The sequence below is a fragment of the Tachypleus tridentatus genome, chromosome 8, assembly GCF_004210375.1.
Source record: "Tachypleus tridentatus isolate NWPU-2018 chromosome 8, ASM421037v1, whole genome shotgun sequence".
NCBI classification, from domain to species: Eukaryota; Metazoa; Arthropoda; class Merostomata; order Xiphosura; family Limulidae; genus Tachypleus; species Tachypleus tridentatus.
This window is the reverse complement of record NC_134832.1, coordinates 147,342,721-147,357,555: the sequence shown is the minus strand read 5'-3', so window position 1 is coordinate 147,357,555 and position 14,835 is coordinate 147,342,721. Positions and strand designations below refer to the sequence as shown.

General features: G+C 34.4%; 1 long non-coding RNA gene across 1 annotated transcript; it reads left to right on the top strand.

Annotated features, from left to right (window-relative positions):
• Nucleotides 1–2,137, top strand: LOC143223707 (uncharacterized). Its single transcript, XR_013013056.1, has 3 exons — nt 1–149; nt 555–635; nt 1,665–2,137. It is a non-coding gene; the product is annotated as an uncharacterized LOC143223707 (long non-coding RNA).
• Nucleotides 2,138–14,835: the final 12,698 nt, after the last annotated feature.

Below are 14,835 nucleotides of genomic sequence, written 5' to 3'. Positions count from 1 at the left end.
ATATTTTGTCTCAGAAACCAACAATGTGATGCAGCCTTGATTTTTTTAACCTACTGAGTAAATACAGTCAAATACACCGTATTATTCACAGTATATCGACACTATTAGTTAAATTGAATGTTTTATGCTATTGAAGATTCTTGTAATTGGTAAGTAATAAGATTATTATCTGAGTAAAAGGCCGTTTTGAGTAGACCCTAGGCTAACCTCTTGCCTTAACCCATTACTTTTGTCTTGGAAGACGCAAAGGGATTTTTCAAGGAATTTTTAAAGAGAAAATTACGTCTTACAAGACGTAAAATACGGTAATAGGCGAATAAAATCACCAATATAAAACAGTTAAGAACTTAATATAAAATTAGCATTAAAGATCTTTTTGTTGCTGGGTTTTTTGGGTTTTTTTGTTTGTTGTTTTTTTTTTGCAAAATTCTTTGTAAGTATCCGTTATTACTTTTAAGATGATTGCTGGGGTTTATAATGGATTTTTCAAAGAACTCCGTGATGTTTATTATATATGTATATATGGTGAAATCTTTATTGTTTATTACATACAGTTGTCACTAATTTGTCATCAGAAGTGGCATGGCCTAGCGATTAGGATGCTTGACTAGCATTCCGTTCGCCATTTCAGCCAAGTAAGTATTATAATGTAACGGTCAATCCCACTATTTGTTTGTAAAATAATAGCTCCAAAATTTGTGGTGGGTAGTGCTAACTAGCTTTTAATCTATTAGTTTTAAATTGCGCATATATCCCCTGTGTAGTTTTGTGTGAAACTTTAAACAAACTCATCAGAAGGCTGTCAGTTCCATTTTATGTAGATATAACCATTTATGCACGTCCAATCTCTTTCTGGTTCGTTTTTCATGTCTTGATACTTTCTATGCAATTATTAGTCCCCAAATCACATGCCAACATCAAATTGTATTTACATTTCCTTCATAAAAATAACACACTTTTCCAGTTATTGTCATAAATGCGCATGCATTACAGTATCTCACTTCTGAAAGAAAAGGTGACAAGTGCTCCAACTCAAAAGATACTGTGAAGAAGACATCTCGATTATGTAAAGATATAACTTATCTATGGTCCTGCCCATGAAAAAGCGGGGCATAAATACAATGGCATGCATGCCACAATCATTCTATTTCTGTTGTCGCTCCATATTGTTTACTTTCGTAACCAATTGTTTTGTCTGCACTTTCATAGTATTTGGTAATATTATCAAATTTTTGGTTTGATGGTTCTTTTCGCAAGAAATTAAAGATTTTCGTAACTGACTCACCTGCGCAGCCCATATTACATATGGTTACTATCAGCATGGATCACCTGGACACACTTGAGTTAGCACCACCCAAGAAATATTCTGCTACAAGACTGTGTCCTATAAGCCATGAATTCCTAAAAAAAGCTGTCTTTAGCTATGCAACTGGCCAAACTCATATGTTCATCACAGAGCCAACATGTAGGTTTGATACAACTTCTATTAGCTTTTCTGTGACTGTTGTGACTTGTGGTTTGAAATCTAGGATAGTCTTAAATGTTGATATTGTGATGACATAGCTGTGTATTTTATTTCATAATTTGATGATTAAATTTTCGAGTTTTATTTTGACTCTTTCTATATTTACGTTCAATGTAAATTTTACTTGTATTTTATTAAGTATTGGTTGCTGAAGTGATTCAACAATTTTTCCCATTGGTGGAACTACACAACTATACCCCTGCCAACTCATCGTCTCAAAAGAAAGAAAACTGGTACATGCTCAACAGGTATATTATTATGTCATCTATAAAACCAAGATGGTATTCATGTACGTTTGTTGACTGACCCCACCATCAGAATGTAAACTTTTCTTGGCTTACAAAAATTTCGGCCGAATTGCAATTGGTGATTATTTTATAATTGTGACAATGATAGTATTACTTGATAGGATAGATGTGTGTTATACTTGCTCATATGAAGTGGTGTTACATATTTATTTTTATATGACATATATTTTTACTAGTTTTCAAAATGAATAAAACATTATACATTGTTGTTTCTGGCGCGAGATATATTTCATAATTTATTTTATTATACGTCATTATTTGTTAAAAAGTTCTTACAAAGTAAAATAAAAAACATTAATATGTATTGGGCATTTAATATAACTACTTTATTGGTTAAAGGTTGGCTCATAAACTTGATATATATATATATTGTTCAATAAATTATACAATGATAGCTCTTTGAATACCATAACTTGTTGTCAAATAAAGATTTAAAAAATAACGATACCAACTTGGCCCAACAATGACAGCATGTCAACAGTAACTTAATCAATTCACTATTATCCTAATAAAGCCGAGACAATGACAGCATGTCAACAGTAACTTAATCAATTCACCATTACCCTAATAAATGCCCGGCACAGCCAGGTGGGTTAAGGCGTTCGATTCGTAATCTGAGGGTCGAAGGTTCGAATCCCCGTCGCACCAAACTTACTTGCCCTTTCAGCTGTGAGGATGTTATAATATTATGGTCAATTCCACTATTCGTTGGTAAAAGAGTAGCCCAAGGATTGGCAGTGTGTGGTGATGACTAGCTGCCTTCCCTCTAGCCTTACACTGCTAAATTAGGGACGACTACCGCAGATAGCCCTCATGTAGCTTTGCACGAAATTCCAAATCAAACAAACAAGACAAACCCTAATAAAGCCGAAACAAACACAGTTTCTAGACAATAACTTGTTAAATTGTCTAATTAGGACATACCGAAGACAGAAATTAAGGCCATTATATCTGATCGAATAAAAACATTTTTTATAATCAAATCTAAACATAACATATACACGGCGCTTGTCGTGTTTTAAAACTTAAAACATTATAATATAATATATAATTATAATATAATATATAATTATAATGTTTTAAGTTTTAAAACGCGTTTGAATTCACGTAAACTTTAAGTACGAAATGTTTGTGAGATATAAATTACTTGGGTTCGTGATAAAATAAAGAGACGAATTTTTGATGAACCCTAAATTTGATATGAACTTAGAATCTGATATTAAAGGTTGATTTTTGTTCAACTCTGGCTGCGTTTAAGTTTGTGTATACGTAGAAAAGTTAAATTGTAAATACAAATTCAACATCTTACTTTTTTTTGAAAAAAAAAGTCGGCATTTTGAGTGTAAACTACTGTGTGGTGAGAAAAAACAAATCTTAATTCAAAATATGTTTTTCGGAAATTTTATTCCTTTGGGTGTATTGTTTGTTTGTTTTAAATTTCGCGCAAAACTACTCGAGGGCGATCTACGCTAGCCGTCCCTAATTTAGCAGTGTAAGACTAGAGGGAAGGCAGCTAGTCATCACCACCCACCGCCAACTCTTGGGCTACTCTTTTACCAACGAATAGTGGGATTGACCGTCACATTATAACACCCCCACGGCTGAAAGGGCGAGCATGTTTGGTGCGATGGGGATTCGAACCCGCGACCCTCGGATTACGAGTCGAACGCCTAAACACGCTTGGCCATGCCAGACCTCTTTTGGTGTGTGAGCTTACACTTAATCTGGAACATATTATAACTAACAACTCAAAGTATTCAACTCGAAATCTAAAATATATTAATCAGCGGTAAATAAATATAAACCAAACATGTTAAAATCTGATACTGTATTTTAAAGATAAGAAATTTGTGCATTTTCCAAAAAATGTATTTCCAAATTAAATTAAGCCACGTGGGTTAAGGCATTCGACTGGTAATCCGAAGGTCTCGGGTTCGAATTCCCGTCGCACCAATCATGCTCGCCCTTTCAGCCGTGGGGGCGTTATAAAGTACGATCAATCCCACTATTCATTGGTAAAAGAGTAGCCCAAGAGTTGGTGATGAGTGGTGATGACTATCTGCCTTCTCTCTAGTCTTACACTGCAAAATCAGTGACGGCTAGTGCAGATAGCCCTCGAGTAGCTTTGCGCGAAATTCAAAAACAAACAAATTAAATTACCAGTTATCAGACAGAATGATTAAAGTCATGAATTAGTCATGGCACAAAAAGGAACAATTGAAACATTTTTGTACACGGTAAGAACGAAAGTTGACGTGGTATTATGTAAAAAAGAACAAAGAAAACAACAAACTAGTTTAGAATCACGTAAGTACAGCTACTTTACCAGGTAGTGATATCTACAGAGATAATATCAGTGCCTTCTGAGGTGTAATTAAACAGGCCTGTGATAGTTTTATTGTCTTGACATTTTTACGTGTTCTACGGTAATTCGTGTACACTGAATTCAGAAATTATGTTTATTTTTCTCCACCATGTACAGATTTTTCTTAGGACGTCATATATAGTTTTACGTAAGTGAATCATTTTCACTGAAAAAGTCTAGTCACGACATGGGAGTCTTACTATCGTTCTAGGACCTACGAGAAACATCCTGCTGAACTGCATAAACGGTCAAAAGGCAGCATGACGTGTCATTTCTGGATAGTATTTGTTTGTAGTTGCACTTTGACTTTTATTTTCTAAATATTATTTGCTCGTCGCTGTGGCAACGAGAAGTCGTGTAAATGGCTCAAACATATTCTGTCATATTTGTAGCGAAATTTTCGTAAACAAAAAAAAGAAAGACAAAACATTACCGAATTCGCCAAAAAACGTATTATGCGTATGTTTGAATAGAACTTGGGGACTAAAACAAATAATGGGCTCTACACAAAGATTGTATAGTTTGTGTCGAAGAGTTAAGATATTGGAACAAAAGTAAGAAAATGTATTTGCCTTTTGGAATTCCACTGGTCTGGTATGAGTTTAGAAACCACGGAGTTGACTGTTATTTTTACTCACGTAGTAGATACGTAGCTTTCACACAAAAAGTCAGAATGATTGAGGATTCGTTTAACATCAATTCTATTACCTGTTTTTCAATTTGTTTGTATTTTAGTTGTCAATTATAACAAGAACAAAATGTTCATTGTGATAAACGAAATAAGAATTTGATGTAAGAGTTTTTTTTTTATTCTCGCTTTGTAAAAAAAAAAATATTTATGTGATAGAAAAAAAAAATTATTTTCGAAACCTGCATAGCTGAATTAGGAAAAATCCGTTATGAAAACCAAAACAACTTTTATGAAGTTTAAATTCGCAGGTCTGTTTATTTGTGAGAACAAATAAGTTGTGAAGTGACCATAAAAAACATTAAGTATGTTTAAAAATACCATAATCTATAAGTTTTATATGAACTTGACGATGACCGAAGAAGGTCGAAACGTTGTTCACTCCTCTATTAGTGTCTTCTCTACCCATATCAGCCGTATTTAAATATATGAGTTTTACAGGGTTTTGGTTTTGTTTTGAATTTCACACAAAGCTACTCGAGAGCTATCTGCGCTAGCCGTACCTAATTTAGCAGTGTAAGACTAGAGGGAAGGCAGCTAGTCATCATCACCCACCTCCAACTCTTGGCTACTCTTTTAACAACGAATAGTGGGAGTGACCGTCACATTATAACGCCCCCACGGTTGAAAGGGCGAGCATGTTTGGTGTGACGCGGATAAAAACTCGCGAATTTAAGATTATGAGTCGAGAGCTAAACCACCTGCCATGCCTGGCCAAGTATTACAGGGAGGATATTTTATTTTTATTATAATTTCCAAATGTACGAAGAACAGCATTTTGTGAAAATCGTTTTTCACTCTAAACTTCTGTATTCTTCAGGTACCTGGCATGGCCTACTCGACTCCTAATCTGAGGGTCGCGGGTTCGAATCCCTCTCCCACCAAACATGCTCGCCTTTTCAGTCGTAGGTGCGGCATAATGTTAAAGTCAATCCCACTATTTGTTGGTAAAAACAGTAGCCCAAGAGCTGGCGGTGGGTGATGATGACTAGCTGCCTCCTCTCTGGTTTTACACTGCAAAATCAGAGACGTCTAGCGGGTAGATTTTCTCGAAATTCAAACAAACATAAACATTTTTTTCAGGTATGTCATCTTGTTACATAGTTATAATTTGACATGCATGTAAACTATAAAACAGTCAAACTGAAGATAAGTTACGTAGCGCTACGAGAGAGTTACGGACGAATAGTATTAGAGTGTATTACTTTTATACTTCTAGTTTCTTAATATAGATTCTTCGTTTAAATATATGTTAGATTTATATACATATATAAGGAATATGACTTGTACGTTTTCCGGAATTCAGAAATTGGAAAAAAAAAAAGAAGAAAATTTGCATAATAGTCGAGCGTTATAACCACTATGACAAACACTTTATAATAAAAGATTAACAAATAATTAAAATATAATATGAACTATCGTATTTCTTACGTTGTTTCTTAATATATATATAAAAATATTTAACCAAATGGGGTTTGAATGGTCTATCGACTCTATCCGCTTGAAACTAACCACTGAGCCAGTTTGAACGTTACCAACAAACGTAGCGTTCTGAACAGAGTGGATTATATATATATACACGAATGTTATAATTATAATCTGAAAATTCATTATTATTGCAGTTGCAAAGTTAGTTATATACATTATTAAAGTCTAAATTACCTAACAAAAAACTGTAATTATAAATTAGAGATCCAATAATTATTCCTTGTGTATTACTGATAACTTAGTGAAAAGAAAGGTTTCATTGTAAATTTGTTTTATAAATAAAGTAATCCTTTAGCGTGACAGAAGTTATTGGTCCATTAATTCCTTCTGGACTTTTCTATTTGGACCTGTAAAATGTGGTTCAAGTAACCACGATCGATTCAGAGTGTGTCAAAAAGTTATTTTTGTGTTTTAAACTTGTATTTCATAACTCCAATGAGGACTAAATACAAATCAGTCAGTAGAGGCGTCCACTAGGGGTACTCATGGAGTTTCACCAGTTTCCTCTATAATAACAAGGGGTATATATATGTACTTTTATTCATTACTGACATCTCTTGAGCAAAACCAGAAACTTTATATTCATAACTTGTGAAACATTAATTTTACAGTTGTGTTTCATTTTCAAGTTACACCAATTATTTTTGGAATTTCATTTTGACATATTGTATATAAATGTTTTCAAAATAGACACTTGTATTAAATGAGGTGTTTTAAGTTACGTATAACTTCATGGTATTTGATACAAAAAACTAAAATATAGAATAAAATGTCATTTAAATAATTAACTCCAGTGTACATTAATAATATTATTCTTATGTATTTTTAATCTTAATATTGTCACTGGTGTATTGAAAAGAAAAGACAAACACCTTTCATAAACTTTTAACCATGCACTTCACGAGTCCACCTACTGGTAATTCTAATAATTAAACTTATCACAAAACAACCAGCGTGAATTTGAAGCTAGACCTGTAAGGCATCATTCATTCTTACAGAGTATTTTTGGGGTTTTATTTGATAGAAATGATAATATAATTTAACCCATTACTTTCTATCTAGAATAAAGTTATGCAGCTTTTAAGAAGTGGCTCAGCTTATAACATCAAAATCCAGATTTCGGTACCCTTGGTGGACAACAGCATAGATGGACTATAGTGTGGTCTTGTGCTACAAACAAAAACATAGAGCTGTAAAGTTAGATCAGTAATGAAAGAGAGATTACTGGCAATAATAATTCTTGTTTATGAAGATAACTTTACATTAATACTAATATTAACATCTGAATAATTAAGAGCAGAATTTGTTTGTTTTGGAATTTCGCACAAAGATACTCGAGGGCTATCTGTGCTAGCCGTCCCTAATTTAGCAGTGTAAGACTAGAGGGAAGGCACCTAGTCATCACCACCCACCGCCAAATTTTGGTCTACTCTTTTACCAACAAATAGTGGGATTGACCGTCACATTATAACGCCCCCGCGGCTGAAAGTGCGAGCATGTTTGGCGCGACCCTCAGATTACGAGTCGCACGCCTTAACACGCTTGGCCATGTCGCAAGAGCAGAATACACTCACTTTATTTTCGATATCCTTAGTCGTTCAGCAGTAAATATAAATATTTGTGACACGAAAAACCTTTGATACCCGTGCTGGGCACAGCACAGATAGTCTATTGCACATCTCTTCGCGTAACAACAAACAAACACGATAATAATTTTTGATATATCGTATTTTATTCCAAATAATTGATGAGAAAAACAGGTGGCGTTTCTGTGTGAGAAAAAAGAGTAGAAATCGTAATAAAACGTTTACAGAAACACGACTTTTATGTTAGATTTTTAATATAAATCAGAGACATTGTATTACGTAAGCAAAAAACATATATTACTAATTCATTTCAGTAAGTATTCTTGATATGTTCTAAAAGTTTTTAATTTTTTACGTATAAAGACATATTTTCTGAATGACGACTATTTTAACATTGGTACAAATGTCACGAATAAAATTCTGATATCAAATACAACATTAACAATGGAAAACACACTTAGTGTTCAATAATAATATGTACAAAAACAAATGGAAACTCAAAATAATTTGTCCTATATAAAACAAAAGTTTAGTTTTAACATTACAGCAAACTTAGTTACTTTCTGAAGTTAATATTAGTTTACATTAAATATTTTATTAATTCATGTCAAATTTTATATTGCACTGCAAAGGAGTTAATTTTGGCCCTAACAGTACTATTTCTCCACGCTCAAGAGCTCTTGTCTCCCGTTAGTACAGCGGTAAGTCTCCGTATTTACAACGCTAAAATCAGGGGTTCGATTCCCCTTGGTGGGCTCAGCAGATAGCCCGATGTGGCTTTGCTATAAGAAAAACAAACAAAATCGACAGCTGTTATTATATAACTTTCTTATTTATGCTTGAAGTTTTAATTTTATAAATATCTAAATAATTATACCAAATTAGCCAGTGTTATATATATATTATTTGTATTACTACTGTCCACATGTACCGCAGTAGAAGCTACTTTGCGAGTTTAGATTCCACAAAGACATTAATAATGGATTGTTGTTTTTTCGAAATTGTTACAAAACGTTTTCACCTTAATACGTCTTTGACATATTTGTGTATTAGATTTCAAAATTTTTATTACAAGAAACTAATAAAAAACCAAAATTCACTAAGAGGCTCTTTTATTATTGTGCTAAACGTATACAATATTTAAAAATGCAATCAGCTATATTAATTGTCTCGTGGTTTTACTTATGAAAGGAGAGACAGTAGATGTGATAACTATTTCTTGGAACAAATTAAATATAGAAGTAAATATAAGTGTAGACATGTCGAGTTCTGTATGTAGTTCAATAATCTCTTCATCTTATGGAATTATTATACTATTGTCATAAGTAAGACTTAGCAACACGCCCTCTGGTGAGCCACCCTATAATGTCACTCATTAGGCAAGATAAATTAGTATAACTGTAAAAGGTTAGATTAAATGTTAATTTAAGATTTTGATTATTATTGAAACAAAAACTGTAAAATTGATTATGTAACAACATGGTGAAATATGTTGATATCTGTTAATCTAAAACACCGTTCTGTTGGTTTGGTCATGAATCATCTGCATGTTCATCATACACAACCCCTTCTCTAGCAACATGCTCCGAAAAATTAATGGAACCATGGCTCCTAGCAACGCGCCCCTAGAAACACACCATCTGGTGCCACTTCATGGATGTCATCACCCCTCTCTCGTATAGCCCGAGATAGTCAATCAGCGCGAGACGGCACCCTTCAAAAATAGGGGTGCCCCTATAACTATTGAAAAACATTTAGTACTGTAGAAGTCAGGGTACACATTACAACTGACTCTCTTCTGTTAGTCGGTCTGCAGACATAACGTTGTGCCACTGGGGGTTGAAAAGCAAATTAAAGAATGGTGTGTTCAAATGTAATTAAAGAAACTATTATTAAACAGATTGATGATTTAAAATCTTCTCAGAATATTTGTATTTTCTACAAATTGTATAATGGTCCTAACATTATCCGTTGGTTAGGGCATCCCAAATTACATCCTGCGGGTTCTAATCCCGTTACTGAACATTCTCTTCCTTTCAATCATAGGGTCTTATAATGTGATTTCATTTCCACTATTTGTTGGTAAAAACGTCTTCCAAGAGTTGGCGGTTGGTGGTGTTGACTAGCTTCCTCCTCTCTAGTCTATCATTTTCAAGTTAGAGATGGCTAGTTTAAATAGCTCTTGAGTAGCTTTACGCGAAATCCCACAAGCTTAAGAGTTGAAGAAAGCTATGGATCACAACTCATTTCGTTATGCATTACTGTACATAACGAAGAAGGACAATCTACACATAATGTGTAGATTACACAACACTTTTCACTATACTTGTACTTGCCTTGGCTATGTTCTGCCTGATGATGCTAAATTACTTCTGGCAGTATTTCTTTTTTATATCATCTTTTTAATTCTTTAAATTGATTTCCAGTTTCATATTAGATGCATTTTCTACATTTCCCAGTTCTGCCAAGTACAAAATCAGAGCACAGGCGTTTTTCACATATGTGCGGTAACTATCCAATATAAAGGAAATCTTTCTGTCTGTCTGTGGACGAAATCTCTCTTAACCGAATTGACCAATTTACACCAAATTAGGCATGCTCACTTAGTAACCTAAAAGCAAACAAAATTTGTATTAAACTTCCTCATTTATTTAAAAAAAACATTAAAATATTTTATAAAGCAAATCAAATCCTATATCGTTACTGCAGTAGCTATTGTAAATAGTTGAATTTGAGCAAAACTCACACCACAATACAGTTCCACAAGGCCCACCGTGGGGGCGTTATAATGTTAAGGTCAATTCCACTATTCGTTGGTAAAAGAATAGCCCAAGAGTTGGCGGTGGGTGGTGATGGCTAGCTGTCTTTCCTCTAGTCTTACACTGCAAAATTAAGGACGGCTAGCGCGGATAGCCCTCGAGTAGCTTTGCGCGAAATTAAAAAACAACAACAAAACAAAACAGTTCCACAAGTCAGTCATTATAAATACATTTTCAGCATTTGGGATTTGTTTCCCATGATAACCCAAACGTACGATAATAAAACATCCAGCTTCAATGTGGATTTTTGTCTTGAGTTTATTGGCGTCTTTGTCGTTGCATGCAATCTGGGGAGTCAATTTCACTCAAGAACCATATACAGAATAAATGTATTTCTGCTGTTTAAGTTTTTTGGTTTTGATGATTCACATCATTTAACTTACGAATTACGTTTACCTGAATCAAGAACAATAGTCAGTTAGTTCAAAAGAAGTTACTAATTGCTTGAATTAAAATTTTGATCAGAAAAAAGTAGTTACTACGATTCAGAAATTATGTAGTTGTAGTGTTAGATTTTATTAGTACAAGTTGTAAGATAATTCCCTTTACGTCCGTATAAGCAAATAAGGCTGAATGTAGTGGTTGTTTTGCTGTTTGTTACAAAGCACAAAGCTACAAAAAAAGGCTATCTGTGGACTGCACACCACGTGTATCAAACCCTGGTTTCTAGCAGTACAAGTTCTCAGACATACCACTGTGCCACTAAAGAGCTGGTTGTTTTGAAACAAATTTTACGGCCATGGGTGCATTATAAGAGTGACAGTCAAATCCAACTATTCGGTATGACAGGATTACCCTAGAGTTAGTAGTGGATATTATGGAGTAGTTGCCTTCCTTTTAGTCTGTCACAAGCAATCAAGCTTTAAGGTTGGAACTTTTCCTTCATCGATATTTATTTAGTTTGGTTTGGTTTGAATTTCGCGCAAAGCTACTCGAGGGCTATCTGCGCTAGCCGTCTTTAATTTAGCAGTGTAAGACTGGAGGAAAGGTAGCTAGTCATCACCACCCACCGCTAACTCTTGGGCTACTTTTTTACCAACGAATAGTAGGATTGACCGTCACATTATAACGTCTCTACGGCTGAAAGGGCGAGCATGTTTAGTGCGACGGGGATTTGAACCCGCAACCCTCAGATTACGAGTCGAACGTCTTAATCCACCTGGCCATGCCAGGCCTTTTATCGCTGTATTAAAAACTAAAAACATGATTCTTGTAATGAGGCTCTTTCTCGGTTGCACACTAATAGCCTCAGTTACCAATACTCTGAAAGTCACACCAATTTAATGCTTTCTAGTGGTTACAGTATTCTTAGCTACGGTTAACATTTGAAAGATTTCTTTTCTCGAAATTAATTCGTGAAACCCTACTGGACGTTACGAAAAAAAATCTACAATAAGGTTAGGCGTTTCTTATTTTCACATTACGAGCAGCGATAGAACATAATGTGACAAACATTACGTTTAAATTAAACAACGTAACTGAACAATTACTCACAGGGAACTCGCAACTTTTCAATTTTTAAACTTCACACTTTTACAAGTTGATTTATATGTTTCTTTCACGCGACTATTACTTGGCAGAAACACGTCAGAAACATTTGATATATACGAAGTGAAAAAAACAAACTTTCTCACTGAAACTATTTCCGGGTGTGGTCTATTAGTTAACGCGCCAGACTGTGAATCGAAGAGTCTCTGACTGACGTCACGTTACCGCAAAATCACGTTCCGCATTTTTGGGCTGTATGTGCGTTATAAGAGTGAGTGTGAAACATTATTATTTGATACGATTAGTCGAAGAGTTCTTACATTATCGAGTCAAAAAATTGAGTTTTGTGCGAATATCAGAAACAAAAACGTTGTTAAATTTTTTTTACACACAGTTTTAGTGTCATACATGTATCAATACCATTACAATATTTTGTAAAACTGTATTAGTTGTACGTTAAACAACAGAGACACGTGTGAAATGGAGAGCAGTTTAACGATATGATTATTGTATGTAACTAATATCAAATCCACGTGTTCACGTTATCAATTGAATTAATATGTTATTTTGAAATCAAATTTATTTTGTGTTCTTTTATTTGCTTTCATAAAATACGTAATTGTTAAAGGTGTTACCCTGATGACGTGGACTAAACTACTGGTGGATTATCTAAATCTCTTGTAATTAGTCATCCAGGCAGCTAAGCCAGCATTAATCTTGCTCAGTATTATGGTAATAGTGTATTACAGGATCTTTGCACCAAGCTCGTCTAGGAGTGACGTCATAGCAACACCTAATGTCAACATGATTCAAGTTTCTAACAAGGACACCAGGCAGAAGAGAAACAATGCCAGAGCTTTGTCTTATAGAGAAATGGTTGTGAGGGGCATGTGAAATATAAAAAAAGTTAGCGTTTGCAGCGAAAGCTCTGCACTAAGTTTGTAGATTATATATATTTATACACAAGTTTGTAGAATATATATATACGTATTTATACATAGGTTTGTTTGTTTATAGTTAAGTACAAAGTTATACGATTGGCTATCTCTAGTGTTACAACCATGTTCATAACAACCTGGTTTTTGGCGTTAGAGATCCGCAAACTTACCGCTGTTCCACCAGAATGCATTATGTTTGTTTTATAGCAAAGCGACATTGGGTTATCTGTTGTGGCTATCTGTGGGAATCAAACCTTGGATTTTAGCGATGTAAGTCCGTAAACGTACCACTATGCCACCGGCACATACATATATTTAGGCTAGTTAAGTACCATATATATACATATTCAGGCTAGCTAAGTACCGTATTCGTACATATTTAAGCTACTTAAGTAGCCTATATTATATACATATGCATATTTAGGCTAGTTAAGTACCATATACGTATACACATTTAGGCTGGTTAAGTACCATATACGTATATATATTTAGGCTACTTAAGTACCATATACATACACATATTTATGCTAGTTAAGTACCATATATATACATTGAACCTCAAGATTTTACAACATACTGGTATCGTATCTTTATTCTGTGACGTATATTTACATAAGTAATCGCATTTTCTTATGTAGCACTTTATTTCAAAATGTACAAACACAGCCACGGTCTAACGAAATGTTGGTGTATACTAAATGAATAAACATAAGACGTAATAGCTCTCAAGCCTCACAAAGACTGAAAAAAATTGTTATATTAAATTCAGTCTCTTCCAGAAAATTTAAATGTCCTTCACGAGCCTGACGTCATTGTACGTGAAAATAACATAACTCTATCGAGCCAGATCTTAACTATTGGAGATAGACAGCCTTTGTTTAACTACTGTAAATAAAAATAATAAAAAGATGAAAGAATAAAATTAATGGAATAACACTTTCACCGTGTAATGTTGCAAGTCCATAAATTTATTACTGTCCCACTGAGGGACTCGTATGATATCCCACACTCCAGAAGTTTCGAACATACGTGAACTTATTGCATAATGAACTAAAAAACAAGTACTTTTTCTCATTCTTATTTTAATATGTTTGTTTGCTTTTTTGTAGTTAAGCACAAAGCTTCACAATGGGTTGTCGGTGCTCTGCCCACAAAGAGTATCGAAACCTAGTTTCTAGCGTTGTAAGTCGGCAGACATATCGCTGTGACACTAGAGGTTCCTATTTTCATACAAGAGAAAACGTAATTTGGATTTTACTTGTATAGAATTATTAAAAACTGTAAGCCTAAAAGTTTACACATTTTGATTTACCGACGTTTCTGAACACGGAAGTAATAACACGTTTTATTTGAGTTTACTTATCACGTGATAATTCTCAAGTACACCAATGATCGGTTTGGTTTGATGTTTTGAATTTCACGCAAAGCTACTCGAGGGCTATCTGCGCCAGCCGTCCCTAATTTAGCGTTGTTAGACTAGAGGGAAGGCAGCTAGTCATCATCACCCACCGCCAACTCTTGGGCTACTCTTTGCCAACGAATAGTGGGATTGATCGTAATATTATAACGCTCTCACGGCTGAAAGGGCGAGCCTGTTTGATGTGATGGGGATTCGAACCTACGATCCTCG